Raw genomic sequence first — 17,597 nt, 5'->3', positions numbered from 1 at the left:
TCCTGAACCAAAGAAGTAATTATTTAATTTATCACCCACAACAATAGACTGAATGCGATCAGATATTTTGGAATATGAGCCACAGTTTCAAATCTTCTCAATGTGGTGTGTTCCAATTGTGAATGCAGTCAGGAAACAGGGGGAGTAGCAGTATGTCACCCTGGGAGGGCTCACAGTGACAATTATTATGAGTTGGCTTCCCTACTTAAAATAATTGTTATAGTAATGGCATTCAAGTCACCAGAGTCTTATCAGACCAGAGAGCTACTCTCTCATTAGAGAGAGATAATTGGGGGTGATCCAACCTGAGAACCACTAGGAACCAGGTTAGTGGAGAGACTGAGAAATCCTTCATAATAATCTCAGCCAGTAAAAGGGGGTTGAATCCATACTGTTAGCACTGCACTGTTTTGCAAAGTAACCATTCAATTAATTAAGCTAAACTCACACCCGCAAATGGTGTTAGGTTATAACCTGGCTTCAGGTTTTTACATTGAGCTCCTGTAGACACACAACAATTGGCAGCTAAAGGAACACAAAGGTAGATTCAAGAACAAATTCAGGGCCTTTACAAAACCTCTTGTGCAACATAAGAAGAAGGATTGCTGAAGAATCTCAGTCACTTTCTGACAACTTTAAAGTACACTCTCCAACTATTGGTGATTTGACCCCTTCCTGGGTTCCTGTTTAATTAGCTACATCTGAAACTGCTTAACTTCATTCTGTGACCTTTTTTCCCAACAGACTATTGATCAAAACTGTCCACGAAACTTTTTTTCCTGAAGAAACACCTTTCATGTCAAAAAGACTAGCTCCAAAAACCCTATGGCCCACAGACTGTGGACGGATTGAGTTTCAGAACTTTCCCCCCAATCCCAGCACTACAAAACAGAAGTCAGCACGTTTAATATCGCTGATAACAAAGTGTGGAGCTGGAGGAACACAGCAGGCCAAGCAGCATCTTAGGAACACAAAAGCTGACGTTTCAGGCCTAGACCCTTCTTCAGAAATCTATCTCAGAAAAACGTTCATGACAGGTTAGAGAAAAATACAAAGTGTAATAAATGATCACAATATTTTTAAAAACCTTGTAGATGACCATGAATATTTTAAATTAAAAATAGAAAGGATTGTGATGATTGTAATAAATTTTAATGGATTGAAAATCATTGGAAATTCAATATGGCACAACTTTTAATGGGATATATTTCTCCAAATCAATAACTTGTGAAAACATACAAAAATTCGCTAGGGCAGTTATGATTGAGGGAAATTACCTCAGGAGTGTAAATGTGATGTGCATTACGTGAAACAAGCCCGCACCGATACATACCAAACTGTACCATTTTCTCTGAGGAGAATGTTACACATCACTGGTACATTATTAAACACACTGATGGGATCTTCTGCTTAGTGATGAAATCCCCATCTCTTGTCCTTGACTTTGTTTACTCCAAATGCAGTGCCGAGACATTTCAATCAAAGATCTCCTTCAACCATTACATTGGAAACAAAACCAGACATTACTGGCAAAGCTCTACGGGTCTGGCAACATCTGTTGTGAGAAATCACAGGTAATGTTTCTGCTCCAAGGACACTTCTTCACAATGTAAATAGTCTGACTTGAAATTCTCTTCAAAAATTCAAGCTCATTTTGTGGAATGAATGCATTCCTTCCTACCTTTCTAATTCTGCAATACTGCTGAGTGTGAGGACTGATAAATAAATGACAGTGGGGTGATACAGAGAGGTGCTGGCAAAGTGGAGATTTATCTTCTCAGTGTACCTGTACTGTTTGATGTCAGTTTCTGGTTAGAGTTAAGCAGATTGATGCCAGCCTGGAACCACGACTATGCATGATCAATTAAAAAGGGCAGATTTTGTTTCCGAAATACATTGGTGAACTGAATGGGTTTTATGACAATGGCTACATGGTCACCACTCAACCAGCTGATACCAACATCGCTCCATCAGTCCTTTACCTCAATTCTGCACATATTCACTTCTTGAACTCTTACCGCTATTCTTTGTCATGTGTCTCCTCCCCTGACAATCAGGAATAGCCCCTGATCTTATCAGAGAGGGAGGGAGGCGACTGCACTCTATCCCTACATAGCAGTCCCCAGGATTAGCCAGGCATCCCAAACATTTATTGGTCTGATTCGATGCAGGGATATGTCAGAAGATGGAAGGTAAATCTAAATTTCATGTGCTGGTAAAACTGGGGCTTGCCTTTAGGATTTCCGAGTTTTAGAATCCTTATGGTGTGGAACAGGCCATTCAGCCCAACAAGTCCACACTGCCCCTCTGAAGAACATCCAATCCAAACCCATTCCCCTACCCTTGCATTTGCAACATCTAAGCCATCGAGCCTAAGCATCCCTAGGCACTATGGGCAATTTAACATGGCGGATTGATCTGCCCTGAACATAAATGGGCTGTGGGAGGAAACTGCATCACCTGGAGGAAACCCACAGAGACACAGGAAGAACACACAAACTCCATGCAGACAGTTCCCTGAGGGTGGAGTTGAACCCCCGTCTCTGGCACTGTGAGGCAGCAGTGCTAACCACTGAGACACCATGCTGCTCACACTTCGTTAATTCACAGTGTCAATAGTGTGACTGGATATTTCGACATTCTTTTGCACTGGTCTCTGAACTTAGGCCGAGTCACTGTAGAAATTAATGTGCCTGTGTAGCAATTTTATTCCCATCAGCACAAGTGCAACATACAAAACTGTTTGCACAAAACCAGCGTATTCGTTGGGAATGGTTCCTGCAGTGTAATAGTATATGAAGAATAGAACAAATGTTAACCACAAAGGTATGAAACTGCCTAATATGGAGAAATTGTAATCGTGGGCTGCCTTCTGTCTTCCATTTCTGAGTCATTTTGATTCTTGTCTATGTTCTGATCCTTCAGTCCTGTACGGACACGACTGGCCACTGAAATACCTCTTCACATATTTTCCCAAAATATTAAAAAAATACAGTATCTGTCAATTTTTTTTTCTCATTCACAGCACATGGGCTTCACTGGCTCAGGTGAGATTTGTCGTCCATCTGCAATCGCCCAGAAGGGGACAGTTAAGAGTCAACTACATTGCTATGGGTCTGGAGTCACATGTAGACCAGAGCAGGTAAAGAAGGCAGATTTCATTCCCTGAAGAACTTTAATATACCAGATGGATTTTTTCTGACAATGAACAACGATTTCATGGTCATCATTAGACTTTTGAATATACCAGATGGATTTTTTCAGACAATGAACAACGATTTCATGGTCATCATTAGACTCTTAATTCCAGATCTTTATTGAATTCAAATTCTCCCACTTGCAATGGCAAGATTCAGACCCAGCTCCCCAAGAACTTCACTTGGAAATCTGGATTAATAGTTCAGAGACCAAAACAAAATTCTTCTTCTATCCCAGATCAAACCATTGTGGCCTTTTTAATGGGATCACAGTATTCCTGTAACATGGTGACCAGAGGGCTATCACTGTTTTGGTTCCAAGCCTGAAGCAGCAAGCTCTTCATGGACTAACTAGGCAGTGATGCCCATGTCCCACAACTGAATATAAAAATCAGTCCGAGCAGCAAGGGCAATGGAGAATAAGGCATGAAACTGGAGTTAAGAACTATCAGGTGGACCACTGCAGTTCAGGAAGACAGCACACCAGTACATTCTAAGGACAACGAGGGATGTCCAAGAAATGCTGGACAGCCAGCAATACCAACGTCCCACAAATGAACAAAAAAAAATCACCAATTAGCTCACTGAACGATGGCGTAGACTTGATGGGCAGAATAGCCTACTTCTTCTCTGCACCTTATGGTTGCTAGTGGTAAACTGGGTGATGAATAGATCAATGGAGATGTAGGAGCAGATCATTAAGGGGAAATTTCAATGTACGCAATGTAGACATTAGAAGCAGTAAGAAGGATAGACCCACCACCTGTAGTGAAACAAAATTCTCAAAGATAACGCCAAACACGAAGAGTAAACCAATACAAGTTGGCAAAGACAGGCATCAGGTCAATAGATTTTGTTTAACAAAGCTACTTGTGTGAACATTGGCCAAACCATTGATAAGGTGGGGAAAAGTAGAGGAATGTATGACAGAAAGAGCACCAGAGTTCAATCAAAAATTATTGAATGATTTCTCTAAATATTTGAAGAAGCATCCAAAGCAAAATTTCAGAATAAATGAGATGAGAAAATGGCAGATGAATTTTACTGCAGGCGTTGGCATGCATACTTTGGAATTCAGAACAATTTTATGAGACGTGATTGAAACGTGTAAGATTCTGAGAAGACTCGACAGGGTCAATGCGGAAAAGGTTAGTTCCCTTTGCAGGGACAGTCTAGTACCAAAGTGTATGGTCTCAGAATTATAGCCCATGTAAGGCTGACTGGGGAGGATTCTGTGGAATCCCACAGCATCGGCAATCTATCACATACTTTAATACATAGAACTGAAAAGGTTTGAGTCATGTGGCATTGAAGCATGAGATCGATTTTTAATCAGCAAGAAAATCAGGTGTTTTACGAAAAGTGTGGGGAAGTGGTGTGGAATATGATCACATTGGCCACTTTGGATCTGATATGGGTGCATAAGATCATGAGGGGCTTGGGCGGGGTAGACAGAAAGCTGCTTTAAGTTGAACGTCAATAACAAACTTAATGTTGGTCCTATATTTTTCGTGGAGCAGACTCGATGGGCTGAATGGACATCTGATGATCTTATGGCCTCATAGTATATTGCTTCAATCGAATGCACTGGTAACATTTCAGAAGCAGCACGAGGAATTTGATTGGAGTGAGGGACTTGTGAATATCACAACTGGCAGGTCAGTGGGGCTTAGTAAATCATTGAAGTCGCACGATGACAACTTCCTGAACCCTGATGGTCATCATCCGCGTAATTCAAAAGGTATGGTTCGCAAAATTGCAGATTCGTTGGTTTTAATTCCCAGAATTCCCTTGATACATGTACATGTATTGAGTGGAAAAAAACGAACATGATGCACTGCCTTCATCGCAAAATAGAGGCAGAGAGAGAGAGAGAGAGAGAGAGAGAGATCAGGGAAGGAAATGAAAATTAATTCAATATTTTTAAAAAAACAAAATGTTAGAAAATATGATTCGAGGAGGTCAGTGAGCACTTGAACATGTTCAAGGTCATAAATCAGCGCTAACGTGGTTCAATGAGTGGATTACCATGTCTGAACAATCGGTTGAAGATATTTCAACAGGTAACGCATGCGGTCGGTTAAAGGTATCTGGTGGTCAGCTATAGTTACAATTCAAGAAGGAATTTAATAAAGCGTCATGTAAAATGTTGCTGATGTTGTGGAGAGTAGCATGGATAGAATCGTAGCTGGTGAAAAGGAAGCAAAAGGATGAGGTAATATTTGGGTCTTTGTCAGGTGGTCATGGATTCTCACAGATTCAGATCCAGATCACTGGATTAAATCACATATTTAATACAGTGCGGAGCTGGAGAAACAGGCAACATTAGAGGAGCAGGAATGTCAACGTTTCAGGTCATTGGCTTCCCTACTCCTCTAATGCTGCCTGAGCTGCGGTGTTCATCCAGTTCCACGTTGTATCGACTCTGATTCCAGCATCTGCAGTTCTTGTTGACACTGAGTGCAGACTTACCCGGGTATTCGAGTACAAGATAGATAACGTTGGTATACACATGCAACAAGTGACTGAGAAGCTAATGAAACGCTATCTTTTATTACATTGAGGAACTGAACAGAGACATTCAGGACGTTCTGCTACAGACGTAAAGCACACTGGTGAAACCATATTCTAAATGCTGTGTGCAGTTTTCTGAGCTTCATGTAAGGAAGATTGCAAATGCATTGGAAACAACTCAAATGAGGTTTACAGGCATGTGCAGATTGTCTTTTGGGGAAATATATGTTAGTTTTACCTTAGTTTCACTGGGATTTAGAAAGTAAAAGGGGGGATGAGATTGCTGTATGGAAGATCTTGAATGGTTTTAGCAAGGTGGACTTCCCCAGAAGGACTTGGATTTATTTTTGGTGAATACAGAACTAAAAGACCTTGTGATAAAGTGGGATACGCTAATTTAGGACTGTGATGAGAAGACTTATTTTATCTCAGAGATAGCCTCTGCTTCCAAAGGTAGTGGAGACAGTGTCATCGAATATTTGTAAGGTGGTAAAAGATAGATCCTTCTGCTAACCAACCATTGAAATATAAAGATGGAAATATAAAAATGACAGTACACATAGCTGAGCTGTGATATGACAGAATGACAGACCAGGCATGAACAGCCAAAACTCTACTTCGGTGCCTACATCCTGTCTGGTGCGTGCTTGCTCACAAGGTGTTGTTTTTTTCTAGGAGAGATTGATGGGGGTAGCTTGAAAGAGAATTGTTCAGAAGCTGAGAAAAGGGAACCTTTGACAAAATTGAAAATGTGGGGACCATTGCAGGACCCTCCTGCTTCAGAGGGCAGTTACTAACTCAGATGACAGGGTTATTGCTTTCAATTACTAGTCTGTGTCTGATTCATAAATGTAAGTCATGAGCCAAGCCTTTACATTGTTCTTGTGCCACAGTGTACACCTCAGCACCTGGATTTTGAAATTCACAGAGAGAGCAGCAATTGTTCAATGGGAATAAAAGGAAGATGTACCTCAAAATGTGACCACAATTATATGTAATTCATATTATGTATACAGAAATAAACACACACGCACGCACACACAAACACACGCGTACACACACAATTACACAATCTGTGTGCCTGTACATGGTGTGGGTGTGTGTTTGTGTATGAGAGAGTGCGTGTGTGTTTTTAAAAGAGTGAGTGTGTATGTGAGAGCGAGAATGTGAGTGTGAGTGACAGCAAGACTGTGTGTGTGTGTGTGTGTGTGTGTGTGTGTGTGTGTGTGTGTGTGTGTGTGTGTGTGTGTGTGTGTGTGTGTGTGTGAATGTATATATGTGTGTATGTTTATGTCTTCATGGGAGGGATGTCAATTGCCGTAGATCAATATGAGGTGTTTGATTGTCAAACTTGACAATGTATCACAATCCAAACACCCTCACACATACACACATATACCGATAAACACACACACCCTCCCACACACAGACACTCACTCTCTTCCACAGACACACACAAACGCATACCCACAGGCACTTCCATGCATACCCATAAAATCACACACACAAATTGTTCTCTATTAAATGCTTCATAAGATAGTTCAGTTCTTCAAACATTCTAATATTCCTTTGCACCAAACAGACTGAACAATGCTCAATGCCGGTCACTGTGTTTTACCCATGAGAAAGGGGTGTGTGTCTCATTCATAACATGGAAACACCTGTGACGCCTTCAGTTTTGTTTATGATTGATTAATGTAATTGGAAATTTCACCACCATTCTTAACTGTTCTCTAAACTTAGACTGCATCGCCCCATAAATAAATGTGTTTGTGCAGCAGCTCAAAACCTGAAACATATCACCAACATTTTCAAAAATATTTTCTGAATCTGTGTAGTCTTTGGGATCTGTGCCCGTAATGTTATAATATAAAAATTCGACAACATAAGTCAACCACAGAAGAATGAAACTGCCAGATATTGTGAAGAGTAAAATCATTGACTTCCTCCTACTCTCCATCTCTGCGTCACTGTGACTCATTCTCTTGCTCTGACCCATCAATCCCTTTCGCACTTGACTGGCCACTAAAATGTGTCAAACTGTAAGTGCATTGAGCAACAGAATTAAAACAAATGGAAGCAATGGAGTTAAGACTGTATCAAACCAATCAAATGCTACCCATCCAGGCTGAATAAAATAGTCTGGTTTTACATGGCAGAACCATGGTACATATTCAGTGACCAGTCTAGGTTCAAGTGTGAAGTAATTCGGAACATTCTTTAAACAGAACAGGATACTGGTTGTTATTAGAACTGCCAGCGCAGTTTTCTCCGTGCAAAATTTCGTTTTCAATTTCTGGCAGCAAATGACCACAAATCTATCAAAGGAAAAAATGACAGTGAACCATACAGAATAGTCTGTGGTGACCCGACTGAGAACATTAATAATACTGCATACTGGAGTAATGTGCAGGAAACACCCAGGGAAAAAATAGTAAGTGATCCGCCACAGAATGACCTCAGTGATAATGAACAGTAGATCTGCCAATGCCATGGCTACCAGGTAGTGAGACGTACACTTTGAGAGACCACACTTTCCCTGAGAGAGGATCACAGCTGCCACTAAATTAACTGTAAGATAGAAAGGAAAAGTAGTATGTTTAAAATTAATTACTTCCTTTTTCCAGTCAGTAGGATACTAAAATTAATACCAAATCCTGATGATAATTTAAAATTTACTTCAACATTACCAGTAATCATTTTCTAATCCACACACCTGCAGACATCTTGGTATCAGGACAATATTACAAATGAATGATTTAGAGATGTTTGCACGCCAGTCTAAATATTTAAAAGCAATTCCTGCGACTAATTCAACCTGATTTCCAAGTATATCGTCAGCAAGTGAAGCATTTTTATTAGACCATACGCAAGCACACACAGGATCATGACTGCTTTTCTGCTGAGTAATGTGCTTTTCTCCACATCAGAGTTAAGATTCTAGGTAAAAATACAGATTAGCTGGTTGCCCAACATCAACATAAAACTAAAACACTGTTCAGATCATACCTTCAATAATAAAGATAACCAAAAAAAACTGCAGAAAATGATTATACAATAATTGAATTATGATGCAATTACAAGGCAATTACGATGAGATTAGGCAAGATTTAGGGAGCATAGGATGAGGAAGGAAACTGCAGGGGATGGGCACATTAGAAATGTGGAGCCTATTCAAGGAAAAACTCCTGTGTGTCCTAGATAAATATGTACCTGTCAGGCAGGGAGGAAGCTGTACAGCGCGGGAGCCATGATTTATGAAGAAGGTGGAATCTCTGGTCAAGAGGAAGAAGAAGGCTTATTTTGGAATGAGATGTGAAGGCTCAGTTAGGGCACTTGAGGGCTACGAGGTAGCCAGGAAAGACCTAAAGAGAGAGCTCAGAAGAGCCAGGAGGAGACATGAAAAGTTGTTGGCGGATAGGATCAGGGTAAACCCTAAGGCTTTCTATAGGTATTTAAGGAATAAAGGAATGACGAAAGTAAGATTAGGCCCAATCAAGGATAGTAATGGTAAGTTGTGTGTCGAGACAGATGAGACAGGGGAAGCGCTAAATGAATATTTTTCAACAGTATTCACTCGAGAAAACGACAATGTTGTCAAGGAGAATACTGAGATACAGGGTACTAGACCAGGAGGGATTGAGGTTCACACTGAAGAGTTATTAGAAATCCTTCAGAAGGTGAAGCTAGATAAGTCCCCTGGGCCAGATGGGATTTATCCTCGGATCCTCTGGGAAGCCAGGGACGAGATTGCCGAGCCTTTGGCATTGATCTTTAACTCGTCATTGTCTACAGGAATAGTGCCAGATGACTGGAGGATAGCAAGTGTGGTTCCCCTGTTCAAGAACGGGAGTGGAGACAACCCTGGTAATTATAGACCAGTGAGCCTTACTTCAGTTGTTGGTAAAATGTTGGAAAAGGTTATAAGGGATAAGATTTATAATCATCTAGAAAAGAATAAATTGATTAGGGATAGTCAGCACGGTTTTGAGAAGGGAAGGTCGTGCCTCACAAACCTTATTGAGTTCTTCTAGAAGGTGACCAAACAGGTAGATGAGAGTAAACTGGTTGATGTGGTGTATATGGATTTCAGCAAGGTGTTCGATAAGGTTCCCCACAGTCGGCTACTGTACAAAATGCAGAGGAATGGAGTTGTGGGAGATATAGCAGTTTGGATGGGAAATTGGCTTGCTGAAAGAAGACAGAGGGTGGTAGTTGATGGGAAATGTTCATCCTGGAGACCAGTTACTAGCGGTGTACCGCAAGCTACAGTGGGTCCACTGCTGTTTGTCATTTTTATAAATGACCTGGATGAGGGCGTAGAAGGATGGGTTAGTAAATTTGCAGACGACACTAAGGTCGGTGGAGTTGTGGATAGTGACGAAGGATGCTGTAGGTTGCAGACAGACATAGATAAGCTGCAGAGCTGGGCTGAGAGGTGGCAAATGGAGTTTAATGCAGACAAGTGTGAAGTGATGCACTTTGGTAGGAGTAACCGGAAGGCAAAGTACTGGGCTAATGGTAAGATTCTTAGTAGTGTAGATGAGCAGAGAGAACTCGGTGTCCATGTACACAGATCCTTGAAAGTTGCCACCGAGGTTGACAGGGCTGTTAAGAAGGCATACAGTGTTTTAGCTTTTATTAATAGAAGGATCGAGTTCCGGAACCAAGAGGTTATGGTGAAGCTGTACAAAACTCTGGTGCGGCCACACTTGGAGTATTGTGTACAGTTCTAGTCATCGCATTATAAGAAGGATGTGGAAGCTTTGGAAAGGGTGCAGAGGAGATTTACTAGGATGTTGCCTGGTATGGAGGGAAGGTCTTACGAGGAAAGGGTGATGGACTTGAGGCTGTTTTCGTTAGAGACGTGACATAATTGAAACATATAAAATAATCAGAGGGTTAGATAGGGTGGATAGGGAGAGCCTTTTTCCTAGGAAGGTGACGGCGAGCACGAGGGGGCATAGCTTTAAATTGAGGGGTGAAAGATATAGGACAGATGTCAGAGGTAGTTTCTTTACTCAGAGAGTAGTAAGGGAATGGAACGCTTTGCCTGCAATGGTCATAGATTCGCCAACTTTAGGTACATTTAAGTCTTCATTGGATAAGCATATGGACGTACATGGAATAGTGTAGGTTAGATGGGCTTGAGATCGGTATGACAGGTCGGCACAACATCAAGGGCCAAAGGGCCTGTACTGTGCTGTAATGTTCTATGTTCTACGTTCTATGTTCTATGAAAAATTATGTAAAATTCTAATTGACATTTTACAAAAAAGAAGTCTATGCTCTGGGGCTACAGCAATTATTATAAACATAACATGCCAGATTTAAGGAGAGTTCTATTTACTTCATTAAAAGCAGAAATTAATGCTGTTGACTTCTGCATTAAATATTACCTCCATTATTTAAAGTTGTGTTCTGAGAAGCAACCATCCTCAAATGACTGCCACTCACAAAGTAAAAATGTAACGTTGATTAGGATTGCAACTACATAGAAGGGACACAATAGTGCTGCAGAAGGTGCAGGAGATATTTACCAGGTTGTGCCTGGAATGAGAATTTCATTTTTGAAGCCAAATTGAAGAGACCAGGGTTATTTAACTTAGATCAAAGAGATTGAGCAGGGACATTATTGAGATGTGCAAAATTATGAAGTGTACAATTAAGTTGATTGGAAAAGACATTTCCCTCTGATGGTGGGATCAATGACTCAGAAACCATCAAGTTGAAGTAGAGGGCAAACGATTCAGAATAGATGTGAGGGAGAATCCCTTCACCCAAAAGGTGGTTGGAATCTGGAACATCATCGAGGTGTTCGACAAAATAGTCACCCAGAATGTGTTTTTTTTCCCCCAGTGTACAGTCGGCCACATTGTTTGGCGTCACCAATGTAGGGTAGACCACATTGGGTTTAGCAAATACAATGCACATGATTGGAGAAGGTGCAGAAGAAATGCTGCTCCACCTGGAAAGACTGTTCGGGCTCTCAGATGGTGAGCAGGGAGGAAGTGAAGGGGCAGTGCATCACCGTCCGAGGTTACACTGAAAGGTGCCATGGAAAGGGGAGGTGGTGTTGATTCTGTAGATTGGACCATGGTGTCCCAAAAGGAATCGCCCCTGAAAAATGGAGACAGACGAGTGAGACCAAAGTGTGTTTGGTGGTGATGTTGTGCTGAGGTTACCTGAAATGGCGGAGAATGATCCTTTGAATTCTGAGGCAGTCGGAATAAAAAGGTAATGAAGACAAAGCGTCCTGATCACGTTGTTGCGACTGATGGGAAGGGGTGTTAGGCTGGATGCGGTGGATGTCAAATGAATTGTCTAGTAATTTGCTGATCTTATACGAGGAAAAGAAATCTATGATTTTCAATCAAACATAAAACTGGAAATCTCTTAGCTCCTCTATACCTGTTCATCCTTGGCAATGTGGAAGTCAAGAGTGTGATGGAATATTCCGTTGTTACCTGCACAGCTTCAATATTACAGTGCACAATCCACATTATGCATTACAAAACATCCCACTTTATTTGCATCCCATTCATTACCTTAGACATTCATTACCAATCCCACCATCGATTCATATGGGCTGCAGTATGTGACCTTTACAAAATGCCTTGCAGCTATTCACAAAGACTCCTTCAATAGCACATTCCAAGTCAGGGTCTCAATTGAAAAGCTGCAGATCGTGTCAGAGAGACATACAGCACAGAAAGAGGCTCTTCTATCCAACTGCCCATGTTGACCATATTCCCAAACTAAAGTAGACCCAACTTCCTGTATTTGGCCCATAGCCATCTGAACATTTCTTATTCACCTACTTATCTATATGGCTTTTAACCGATCTAAGTGTAGCCACTTCTGACACTTCCTCTGGAAATTCATTCAACACACTCCCCATTTGGAAACGTTTTCTTACATGTCTTTTTTTGAATATTTCTCGTCTCACCTCAAAAATATGCCCCCCAGTCTTCTAATCAACTACCCCGCCCCCAGATAAGACACCTGCCATTCACCTCATTTATACCCATAATGATTTTATAAACCTCTATAAGGTCACCCCTCAATTTTCTAAGCTCCGAGGGAAAAATTGTAAGCCTATCCAGTCTCTCTTCACAACTCAAGATCTCCATTCCTGGCAACATCCTGGGAAATCTATTCTGAACTCTGTCCTGCTGAATAATAACCTTCCTATTACAGCGTGACCAGAACTGGACATTGTACTCCAGAAGGGATATCACCAACATCCTGTACAACCATAGCATAATGTCTCAAATCCTAAATTCAACATTCTGAACACTGAAGGCAAGCAGGCTAAATGCCTTCTTGACCACCTTTTGCAATGTATATCATGCAAATGTTAAAGAATTATGCACCTGAACACGCGGGCATCTCTTTTATACAACACTGACCACTTTTTATTGTAAAAGTATTGGCGTTTTTGCCAAAATGACATATCTCACATTTATCCGAAGTAAACAGGATTTGCCACTCTTCAGCCCATTGACACAGTTGATAAAGGTCAGTTTGTAATCTTAGATAACCTTCTTCACTGTCCACTGCTCCACCAATTTTGGTGTCATCCACAAACTCACCAGCCATGTTTTCCAAACGCTCATCAAAATCATTTCTAAAAATGGAAAATATTGCGAACTTGGGTGGAGTACTTATGGATTGGGATGCCAGAAGTTAGAATCTGATGTTTGTAAAATTCTGGGAGGTGGGGTGGGGCAGCACTGTATGGTCCCTTTAAAAGTTTGTGTTTTTTCTATGCTTAATGATTTGAACAAAATGTCTGTGGAAGCAACTTTTGTGTTTGCATGTGTACTGAAGAGACCTAGAATATAAACATTTATATAAGAAACAATGCTGTTAGCAAGCAAAGCAACAGCATTGTTTTATTATCAATACAATAAGTTTTGATTTTAGCCAAGCAATTTGAATCAGGCAGTTTGATACCAAAAACCAATTAAATTTTAACCTGATCAATCCTGTTGTAAGAAATTGATATGTCATCAAAGGTGTAAAAGAAGGCGCAGCTGGGCAAAGACAGGAGAGCAAACTGCCGTCTCTAACAGACAACAGTTCTGAGCTCTTAAGGGAAGCACCATCTATTCACCACGATGCTCCTAGCTACGATTCCTATAGAAGAAGTCACAGAGAAAGCATTCCTAATAGGAGAATTTACAGAGAAAGCATTTGTGTTAGAACATTCAAAACAGTAGACACAGAACATTCTGCAATTTCAAGAGACTAAGGTCTGTATTTTTATATCATTTTATAGGAATGAGGATTGTACTTATTGAAATAGTATACCATTAGAATCTTGTTTTATTTGGGAATACTTAGTAGTTAGAATCAGTTTATTAATACTTTAGTCAATTTGTTCCCTGTTAGAGGAAGATAAATAAAGTGTTATTTGTTGAGTGTAAAAGTGGTACTGGGGTTTATTTTATTTAATGACTAGAAGTTGCTGAAAGGCAGGTTACACCATCTTTCAGGCTCCTTTTTAACAGATTTTAGGGTGAGGTGCACCTCTTGAGAATTCAGGTGTGGTTCAAACTCAGCTTTATAACACAAACAAACGTAGTCCCAGCACTGAACGCCATGGAACACAGGTCTCCAGTCTGAAAAAAAAACCCTTCATTACTCCCTGTTTCCTATCTTTAAGTTAATATTGTGTCCAGTTGGCAAGCTCACTCTGAATCCCATTTGTTCTAACTTTTCTACCTATTCTGTCATGTGGAATCTTGTCAAAGGCTTTACTAAAGTCCAAATGAGCAGCGCCTACTGATCTGCCCTCCTCAATCCATTTGGTTATTTCTTCAAAAAAATTTAATCAAGTTTGTGAGATACCATATCCGTCGCACAAAGCCATATCCCTAATTATTCCTTGCCTCTCCAAATGCATATAAATCCTATCTTTCAAAATCACCGCCAACAATATACCCACCACCAAAGCCAGACTCACAGGTTAAAAGTTCCCAGGATTCTCCTTACATCTCTTCAAGAACAGAGGCACAACATTAGCTAGTCTCCAGTCATTTGGCACCTCACCCAAATTTGTAGATGACAGAATTATTTCTACAAAAAGGCCCGGCGACGTCCTTTCTAACCTTCCACAAAGTGCTCCGATACATTAGATCAGGTCCTAGAGATTTATCCACCTTTATATTATCTAAAACCTCCAGTATTTCCTCTTCTGTAATGTGACCGATTTTCAAATATCAATATTCATTTCTCTGAGCTGTCCAACTCCATTTCTTTCCCCCCAGTAAAAACTGATGCAATATGTTAATTTAATGCCTCTCCCATCTCCTGAGGTTCAACACATCAACATCTTTGATCCTTTAGCGGCTCTGCTCTCACTCTGGTCGTTCTCTCTTGTACAGTCTCTTTGGATTATCCTCAGATAATGCATGGGAATATCGCCATCTCCAACTTACACTCCACATCACGTATTTCCCTGAGTTGGAATTAAAGCTATTCCTTAACTGTTTAAAATCCTGGACCGTCCTGAAAATTTTACCAACAGAGCATTTATCATGAGATGGACAATCATCATCTCTGAAATGAACATGAGGAATTGGGGGGGTGGGGGTGGGGGAAGACATCCCGAGCAGCACGGCCTTGTTTCTGTGAAATAGCTGAACATGTGTTTTAAAGAAAACAGTAGAGTGATTTAAAGAATTATTACAATGTGCCAGGGAAAGCCTAAGCGCCAACTTTTTATACCGTTAGAGCAAAAGAGACAGCGGAATGGATTCAAGGAATTGAAATAATGGATTCATTGGAGCAGCTGTTTCTTCCCTTTCCAAATACTGATTCTTGCTCATTTGTTCTCCACAATGTCTTATCAAGCGTGGCATTATATGAACAGAGAAGCCATGCTGAAGGTATGCAGGACCAGGATTTTGGTCAGGGCACAGTTGGAGTAACATCTTGTAGTTCTAGAGCACAAAAACAAAAAACGTGCCAAGTATCTGATAGTGAGGGGAAAGCTGTTTGGTTGCAGGAAGACACAGACCGATTGTTCAGATGTGCAGATGAATGGTAGATGGAATTTAGCTTTTCTAAATGTGAGGTGACGCACTTTGGAAGACGAGGGAATGTTGAATGCAAGGAATATAGAATGACATAAGCAAGCTCAGAGTAAAAAAGTGGTCTTGGGGTGGTGGCCGACAAATCTCTGAATGTGGCAGGGCAGGTTAACATAGTAGTCAAAAGGCATATTGGAAGCTTGCCTTTATCACTGAGGCCACAGATAACAAGAGCATGGAGGTGATGTCTGAGCTGAAAACGGCATGGTTAGCCCTCAGCTGGAGTGCTGTTTGCTGTTCTGATCTCCACAGGACAGGAAGAATGTGATTGTACTGGGAAGGGTGAGGTGGGCTGCAGAGGAGATTCACCAATATGTTACCTGGGGTGCAACAGTTTCATGATGAAGAGAGACTGGATAAGGTTGAGTTGTTTTCTAGAGGGCAGAGGAGGCTGAGGGGGGACGTGGCAGAGATGTATAAGTTATGAGGGGCATGGGCACTCTGACTAGGAGGTAGCTGTTCTCTTAACTGAAGCGTTAATGATGAGGGGCGTTGTTTTAAAGTGAAAGGCAGGAGGTTTAGAGGGTGGGTTTAGAGGAGGGTGACAGGGGCTCTGGAATGCGCTGCTTGGGAGGAAAGCAGCAAACCTCATAACCTTTGAAAAAGTACCTGGATAAGCACATCAAAAGTCGTAACATTGAAGGCCTTGTGGGCCAAGTTCAGAAAATTGTTTTTGTTGCAAATCGATGAGCTGAAGGCCTGTATCTGTGCTGGATGAACGATGGCTGTATGTTAAGTATTCATAACTACACATGGTTATTTGCATCAAGCGTGTCAGCCGGGAAAATACATACAAGTTCCACTCCTAGCTCTGTTATGCAGAATTATACAATGGCAAATGCTTCAAGGGATTTGATTATCCAAACTGATACAATAACTGAGACAGATTTTCAATTTATTCCATTGTGTTGCATTTACCAAAATTGGTATTCCTTGCGTGGGCTTGATATACCTGCTATTAAATTCCAATCATTCATCTTAATAAAAAGATAGGAGTCTGTACTCCCAGGGATGGAACGCACTGAACTATAGCAACAGATTAGTCAAGGCTAAATGTAAAAACATTGAACGATCGATCAGAACCGGTCCTTCACAGGAGAATCAGTTTTCAATCTAATAATTTAAAACGAAAAGCTCACTCTGTATCAGCGTGATTACCCAACCAAAATAAATCCACAAGCACAGACTTCCCCCAAGGGAGAAAAAAATAAAATTAAAGCAACAAGATGTTTTGTTCTTGATATTGACCCTCTCTCGTTGAACTTTACAATGACGAGTACTGATCTGAAGAAGTTCCTTCAGAAACCTGCTTGTTCTCCGGACAGATTCACCAGCACATGACATTTCCGCGAACAGTAATAAAGCTGCCGTTCTGTGAATTGCTGAGCAATATTGATCTTCAATCACTCCAATGGGATAAAATTTGAAATTCAGGGCACTTTCGAATTAAGTATTTTTGAATTCAGGAAATAAATCATCACAAATCAAAAGGACCTTGCCTGTAATTTTGTCATTCGAGGTGAAACATAAACCACATCCTATTTCTCACATATACTTTCACGTCAATCACTTACCAGGAACGCCAATAAAAGCAAGCGTTGTGTAATATATTTCCATGACACGAAGAAATGTCTCAAACATTTTTCCTTTCTAGGGGTCACTGTCTGTATGTGCTGTAGGAACTCCTCTGCCTTAAACTCCAAGTTACTGCAACCACAGACCTTTTAATTTGTACCTGGCTGCATCTCCAGGGAATATTGAAATTGCAACATCTTCGAAATAAATT

The sequence above is a fragment of the Stegostoma tigrinum genome, chromosome 46 (genome assembly GCF_030684315.1).
Source record: "Stegostoma tigrinum isolate sSteTig4 chromosome 46, sSteTig4.hap1, whole genome shotgun sequence".
NCBI classification, from domain to species: Eukaryota; Metazoa; Chordata; class Chondrichthyes; order Orectolobiformes; family Stegostomatidae; genus Stegostoma; species Stegostoma tigrinum.
Note: the sequence above shows the minus strand (reverse complement) of the source record.